At 38.4% G+C, this 7,166-nt stretch overlaps 1 protein-coding gene across 1 annotated transcript in view; it reads left to right on the top strand.

Moving 5' to 3' along the window:
* The first annotated feature begins 2,286 nt into the window (after positions 1-2,286).
* The window catches only part of Ostn (osteocrin), a 36,300-nt gene continuing 31,420 nt past the window's right edge, over positions 2,287-7,166 (top strand). Inside the window, exon 1 of the mRNA NM_207612.3 lies at positions 2,287-2,470. The gene's annotated coding sequence lies outside the window, so the exon portion shown is untranslated. The remainder of the gene's footprint in view (positions 2,471-7,166) is intronic.

Below are 7,166 nucleotides of genomic sequence, written 5' to 3'. Positions count from 1 at the left end.
ATTGTCTATTGTAAAAAGTGCTGCATTTAATATGCCTTTCGTTAGTTTTGTTTTGTTTTTGATTGGTCAGGGGTTTTTTTGTTTGTTTATTTGTTTTGTTCCTGTATTTGTTTTTGTTTTTTTAAGAAGGTCACAGCCTTCCCTGGATTCTTCTGTTTTAGAGTCCCTATAATCAATAACAGAACATTTAGGCTTCAGGATTTAGGTTGCCTGCCTTCTACTGGATCCCTTCTTGACAAACTCTTCTAGCATGTGCACCCTGATAAATGGACGTTTTTATCAATTGATCAGTTTGAATGTGTCTTCTCTTTACTATGGGAATGCCTACTATTAAAATCAGCAATATCCAATCCCTGACCACATTGCTTTCAAGCTATGAGGACTTGGGCTATTTTTTTTACAAGATGTGCAGTGTTGTTGTGGTTTGTTTGTTTGCTTCCTATTAAGTGTGAATAATTCCTTCTCAGCAACGTTGCTGTCTGAATGAAATAAGGATCTATTTGCTAAAAAGATTTCATTAATATTTCTCTCTCTTCTCTTAATCCCCCAGTTGTCATGGGGTGACTATTTTCTTCATCTTTATATACCTTCGCATGTCCCCTCTCCCCTTTCTTTTGTAACATTATTTAAAGCATATAAGTAAGTCCCACAGAAGTGTGCAATATACAAAAGGCTGTTCAAATAAATGACTCCAATGTACCGTGGCTCTGGTCCTGGAATAAACTGCTGCTATTTTTTTTTTCTGCTGCAGAACGGTGCAAAATCCACAAATAGTCTGGAATCTTTGGACGGCGTTTCAGGGACAGATCTGGAATAAATCAGCTGTAGATATCACTTGTCAGAATGCTGGGGCGGGTGGGATGTCACGGATCCCGGCTGTGGTAGCATCATGATGCATCCATTAAAACTATATTGAGAGTTTCCCATCATGTGGACTCAAGCTTAGCATAATCGTGTTATGGCAGTAATGTCTAAACAAGGTTCCACAATTAGGTTATATTTTTATCTTGACTTGGGAACCACTGCTGCCAACTGCTTGGATTTCAGGCTCGTTGACACATATGTTATCCCTGGAAGCCCTTCGTGAAAACAAAGCATTTTACTGTCCCACCAATTCAGTGTGCTCTGGTTGGCTCGCCTGTGTAACTCCAAATTAACCATGCAATATTCCCTATGCTAGTGAATAGTGTTTTACATGGCTTGTAAGCAAAACCAAAGAAGAACAATTTTATTTCTATTTGTGCAAAAATATAATCTGGTTTAGATTCTCTTTGGTAGTTTTTAAACTCGTCAGAATGCAACCGTGGGCAAAGAACTGGATATGGAAATATGATATGAACTTGTATTCTACCTCTGGAAGTGCCCTTAGGTGTGTGTTCTCTCTAAGTCAGTGAATTTTTCTAGCCTAGTTACTGTATCTGATAAATGGAGAGCCAGGGTGAATCAAATAATCCAATGATGGTCTCATAACATAGAAGGTGCTTATAAGGTCAATCATTTTTAACTAATGCACATATGCAGAAAAATGTGATTTCCTGGAAATGAAGATGAGGAAAACTTTCAGACAGAACAGGGAATATTTTGGTTGAAATAGAAGACAAGAGCAAGATAAGGTTGTCTAACACCACTGCATTTATAGCCACATAAAACGCGGCTTTATTTATAGGTCTGTTAAGGGCAGGGTTCCTAGGATAACCATGTCAGTAAGAAGCACCTGTCCACTTCAGGGACACAGCACAGTGCACCTGAGGCACAAACCACTCATCATTTCTGTAGATGATCATGTGATTTCAAGGTCCCAAACTCCACCAATAAATCAGTATGTGACTGATTATAATCTTTTAAAATCTTGCTGTGACTTTTTAAACCTTGTTGGTGACCTTCGCCAACCTTTGTCCATTTAGTTTCCCAAATATGTTTCTTTAATACTCAGAGCTCGACTAAAACCTCTGGTAGAGATGCTGCTGCTGAAGCTAAGTGTGTACTTAAGTATGTCCAGAGTTAAGCGACTATCGTTACTGAAATCCCACAACCAAAGCAATGGATAGAACAACTGTGAAAGGGAAAATGGAGAAATGGGAAAGGGAGGGGTGACAGAGGAGGGGAGAGACTGGAAAAAGGGGAGGGGCCAAGGAGGAAGGCTGGAGGGGGGTGTTTAGAGGGAGGGGGGGAGGAGAGGGAGGGAAGTGGGAGAGGGAGAGAGAGAGAGAGAGAGAGAGAGAGAGAGAGAGAGAGAGTGTGTGTGTGTGTGTGTGTGTGTGTGTGTGTGTGTGTGTGTGTGTGTGTGTGTGTTGGTGAACCGTTCCGTGGAAAATCTGTAGAACTGATGTAAGAGAAAGCACCGACAGGGGTCGGAGTAAGTGGAGTAGAACTGAGACTATAAAAACACAGAAAGAAACTTGGATCAGGGCTAAGTTTGGGATAAGCTGCAGGCAGGACTCTAAAGTTAGGAGCTCTGACTTCTCACAAGGTAAGCCAAATGTGAAAACTGATAAAGATCTCGGCTTTAGGTTTCTTTCTAACTGTTGCTTTTATTTCCACATCCTTCTTAACTATTTCATGTATGCCTTGGATTTGCTAAAATTAGAATTGGCTTCTGATAAGTTTTTCTCTTTAATGTGAGGAGTGGAAAATATAGCATATTTTGTAAAACAAATTGCAAAGAGATAATTGGCAGACACTTCATATTTATTATATTGATTTGTGGCTTGTTAGTCTTTTTTATTTCAAAACCAGAGAGGGGAGAGAGAGAGAGAGAGAGAGAGAGAGAGAGAGAGAGAGAGAGAGAGAGAGAAAACAAACTCAGGAGAAATGTTCATGGTTTTATTTGTCTTTCAGCACAGATGTCCAATATCAAGAAATGCTTTTCATACAAATGATCAAGCTTAAATAATTTAGATAGATAAGAAGGTTTTTTCTTTCATCTATATTTCGAAAAAACATTAGAGCTTAAGAGTAACCCTAAAGAAATAAAGCTCTCTATTTGTAAATTCTAAAGCATCTTAATTCTCTTATTAGAAGAATTAAATACAATAGCAACAAAGTTACCGTAGACCTGTATAATGTTTTTACTTCAATATTTGAGATTCTCTTGCTACTTACTGAAGTAAGTATTAATAATCTAACACGTATTTTTGTGCTGTGTTTGAGACAAGATTAAAAATTCTGCTTCAGGTTTTGATCATTAATGTAACCAGAATGATGTATTCAATAAATTGAGCTCTAACAGTATAATATTAAGCTCTGGATTGTATGAGTAGATTATGTAGGTGTGGAAAAACTGTTATTATTAATTTTTAAATATGTGGTTACTACATTTCTGGTCCATCCTTCTAGAAATAAATTATAGCACTTTAAATGTGTATGTAGTTACTGAATTAACAGAATGTTCTATTCCCAAATCAACAGTGCTTATTTGTCCTTTCTCTTTACTTTGGTACAATTCTTCAAATTCTTTAGGGACTTTCTCCAAGGGCATCCTCTGCACAGAGTTCTTGTCTCCCCTATAATTCTATTGTTCCACAGCCTCAGTCAAGCAGTACAAGGCATTTGCTTTCTCCTTTTTATTTCACAGGGTTTTAAAGAATTCTTTTAAAATGAGCCATAAAGGAGAAGACACCTTTGTGTGACTAGATATGGAAAAAACAGACTTATACTTTATTTCTAGTTCTTATTCAAATTCTCTTAATCATTTTGATTTTTGTTTAGTCAACTTCAATCAATTCAGTTTGTCACAAATGAAAATAAATAAAAAATACTATTATAGTTCTGTCCCTTCTTCACTTCAGGTAAGCCTTGAGCCTAACGTAGGACTTGGTAATATTTTCTTATCGAGCAGACAAAATAAATGCAAGTGGTAAAACCATGCCATGATAGAATGGCCAGGGAGCTCCTTTACCAATTACTTTGCCCACATTAAAGAATAAGTCTCAGTACCACAAAAATCTTGAGGCTAATCTTTAGACGGGATCTAATGTAACTTCTATCAATGTGTCGCCTACTGTGTTCCTACCCCTCTAGACAAGTCTTACATGGATCCATTGGTTCAGACAAAGGAACACAGCCTTAGATTCTGGAAACCAGTCTTCTAGTCCCAGTCCCTGGGACTTTTTCTACTAAAAATAAAGTCTGCAGAGATGCCATCTGGAAGTAAAGGTCCTTGCCTAACCCTGTCCATTGTTAGGAGAGGACACTTAAGCTGATCAGTGGCTTTGGTGTAGGTCAATTTTCAGGTTGTACCCCACACACTTTCCCAGATAAATCTAGAGCTGCACTGTAGAGCAATGGTCAGCAGTGCTTGCAAACAGCTGGTCATTGCTTTGGCTGGTGTAGGCTGGTTTAGCTCAGTACTATCATTTGTTCTAGACACCCCATCAACTAAGAACTAAGCACCCCTGCCCCCAGCAATAATGTCCTGCCTTCCCTTCCCTCCTCCAACATGCTCTGCCTCCCCTCCCCCTCTCTTCTCCATCAATGCTATACCTCTTCCCCTCCCCCTCCCTTCTCCAACAATGCTATGCCTCTTCCCCTCCCCCTCCCTTCTCCAACAATGCTATGCCTCTTCCCCTCCCCCTCCCTTCTCCATCAATGCTATACCTCTTCCCCTCCCTTCTCCATCAATGCTATACCTCTTCCCCTCCCTTCTCCATCAATGCTATACCTCTTCCCCTCCTCCACCAGCAGTGCCCTTGCTCACACAGGCATCCTCTCCTTGGGTCAAGTTCATTTCTTTCTCTCCAAGTCTTACTTTCCCAGGTATTGGTGGTTAAATTCAAAGACATCTAACATTACCCTCTTCTTTTCCTGAAACCCCAGATTCCTATGGAACTTAAAGCCCTGACCATAGGAAAACTCTATTCTAAAAAGCATGTAATATTAAAAATTCAGAATGAGTCAGAATTTGAAAAGTCCTTATGGTTTGTGTACAAATGAGATTTCTTCCCTTTATCTTCCACTCAGGAGATCTGAGAACTGTTTAAAACGGTATGCTAACATTTCCATGGAAATGCTACCACTCAAAGTAGCTACAGTGAATCAGAGGTTACCCTGATTTTAACTAAACTACAATTACATCACTTCCTGCCTTCCTTTCCTTACCCCCAACCCGTCTCATACAGACCCCAGCCTCCCTGCTAAACTGATGGCCAAGGTTTCCTTGATGATTGCTATATAAGTGCTCCATATTTATAAACAGACACATAGATATAAACCTATTGTGCTGAGATCATCATGGCTGTCTGTGTGCATACTTTTGAGAGCCGACCATTTTGTACTAAATAACCAATTAGTGATCTCACCCCCTGGGAGATGCTAGTCCTCTGTCTCTCAGCACTTGATCTTATTTTCATTATTGTCTTGGTGTTTCTACCACTGTACCATGTTTCTAAATTCTAGGAACTAAAGTTATCCCTTAAAATTTAAATCCAAGGATCACAGTTTTCATAAAACTGTGTAGTAATAGGCATTTCTTTTAACGTTCCCACATTTTAAAGGATAATAGAACTATTGTTTATTGAATGATTGCCGTTGCAGGAGAATCACATGAAGTATTTCTAATCGTCACAATAAATCGGCAGAGTCAGTCTCTATCTCATTTCCAAATACAAATGCCAATGAACAAGAATAAAGAACAGGTCCCGCTGGAGCTCAGATCTCATAACTCGAGGGCTCGCACATTTCCACTCCTTCGCTTTGCCCTAGGAGGAAGTGCAGGGGCTGCAAAAGAATTGGGAGGTCCTGGCCCTGTGGAAACTTGGCTTATCTCAGCTTATCAACTTCAAACAGAAGAACTGTAATGCATTCCCCACTGATCCAACATGACTGCTGTAAAGGATGCAAGATAATTTTTAAAATATTAGTGATTTTATCAAACTGTGCAAAATTACTTTCAAGATTATCCAAATATTGAAGAGAGAATATGCTCTTGAAAGAAGAAATTTGTGGACACCTCAAGTAGGCAACTAGGGTTGGGCAGGTGTCTGTGTCTAAATCTCACATTCCCAACATAAAAAATATGATTAATGATTACATCTTGTTGTTAAGTAGAATAAAATTCATACTTACCCTTTTATTTAAATTTTATAGAGGATTTTTTCATTGTTCTAGTGGCTAATTTTATGTCACGTAAGTATAAGATTAATATTAAATGTTGTATATGTAGAAGGGAGGAAAAAGGATAGAGTGGCAACAGACTACTTCCTCCTGACACTTATATGTCCAATATAAGATCACTCCACTGATCTACCTTGACCTTCTGAAGACCTTCTCATGTCATAGTTCGCATGCATCAAACCTGTGTGTTCATAGGCAGTTCTGTCAGCCTTTTCTCTATCCACAGTGTCAAAGGCTGTATTTTGTCCTATTGATGAATATCAGAATGAAGAAACTAATTTCATTCAAAGATTTGGCTACAATCACAGGCCAAAGTTGTTTTTTTTCAGGTTGTGGGGAGCATTGTTTCACACCATCATTTAGCTGCGCGGAGGTCTAATGGCCAGTTGGCATTTAATTGGTTGTCTGAAGCTACCTACAGGGTGATTCTCGGACGTTGTGCTATACATCACTTCCACAGGATGAGAATGTGGAATGTGGCAAGACTCTAGTGTGGATTTAATCAAACTTCACTGTTCGTGTAAAAATTGTCTGTTTCCCTTAACCTAACTTAGCATATTGATATGCGCTAGCTGCCATATCATTTAAACTGGGCTATTAATATTTACCACGCATTCATGTTTGCCTACCTATTAAGACTGCTTTCTTAAATATACAATGTGGCCTGCCAGGCATTTTTCATGGTGCAAACATGGACTGGTGACTATCAAACAGCCATTGCGCCTGAGGAGCTTATGAACACAGCCAAACTTTGTAAATTCATTTAGACATTTTGGTGGTGGTATTACTGAAATCTTTCTTTAAATCTTCTTTACTAATTTTTAAAGATTATGATTGAGATCTTTTTTTTTAGTTCCTGAGACACTCAATGGTAATATTGGAAACCAACAGTAGATAAAGTGGTATCAAATTAAAGAAAATCATCTTATAAACATATATATGTAATTATATATAATTATATACATTATAAGAAATGGAAATACATTTTGAATTTTTATATATATATATACATTATATAATATTAGCAACACACACACACACACACACACACACAC

Source organism: Rattus norvegicus, chromosome 11, assembly GCF_036323735.1.
Source record: "Rattus norvegicus strain BN/NHsdMcwi chromosome 11, GRCr8, whole genome shotgun sequence".
Taxonomy (NCBI): Eukaryota; Metazoa; Chordata; class Mammalia; order Rodentia; family Muridae; genus Rattus; species Rattus norvegicus.
Note: the sequence above shows the minus strand (reverse complement) of the source record. Positions and strands in the feature narration are given on the sequence as shown.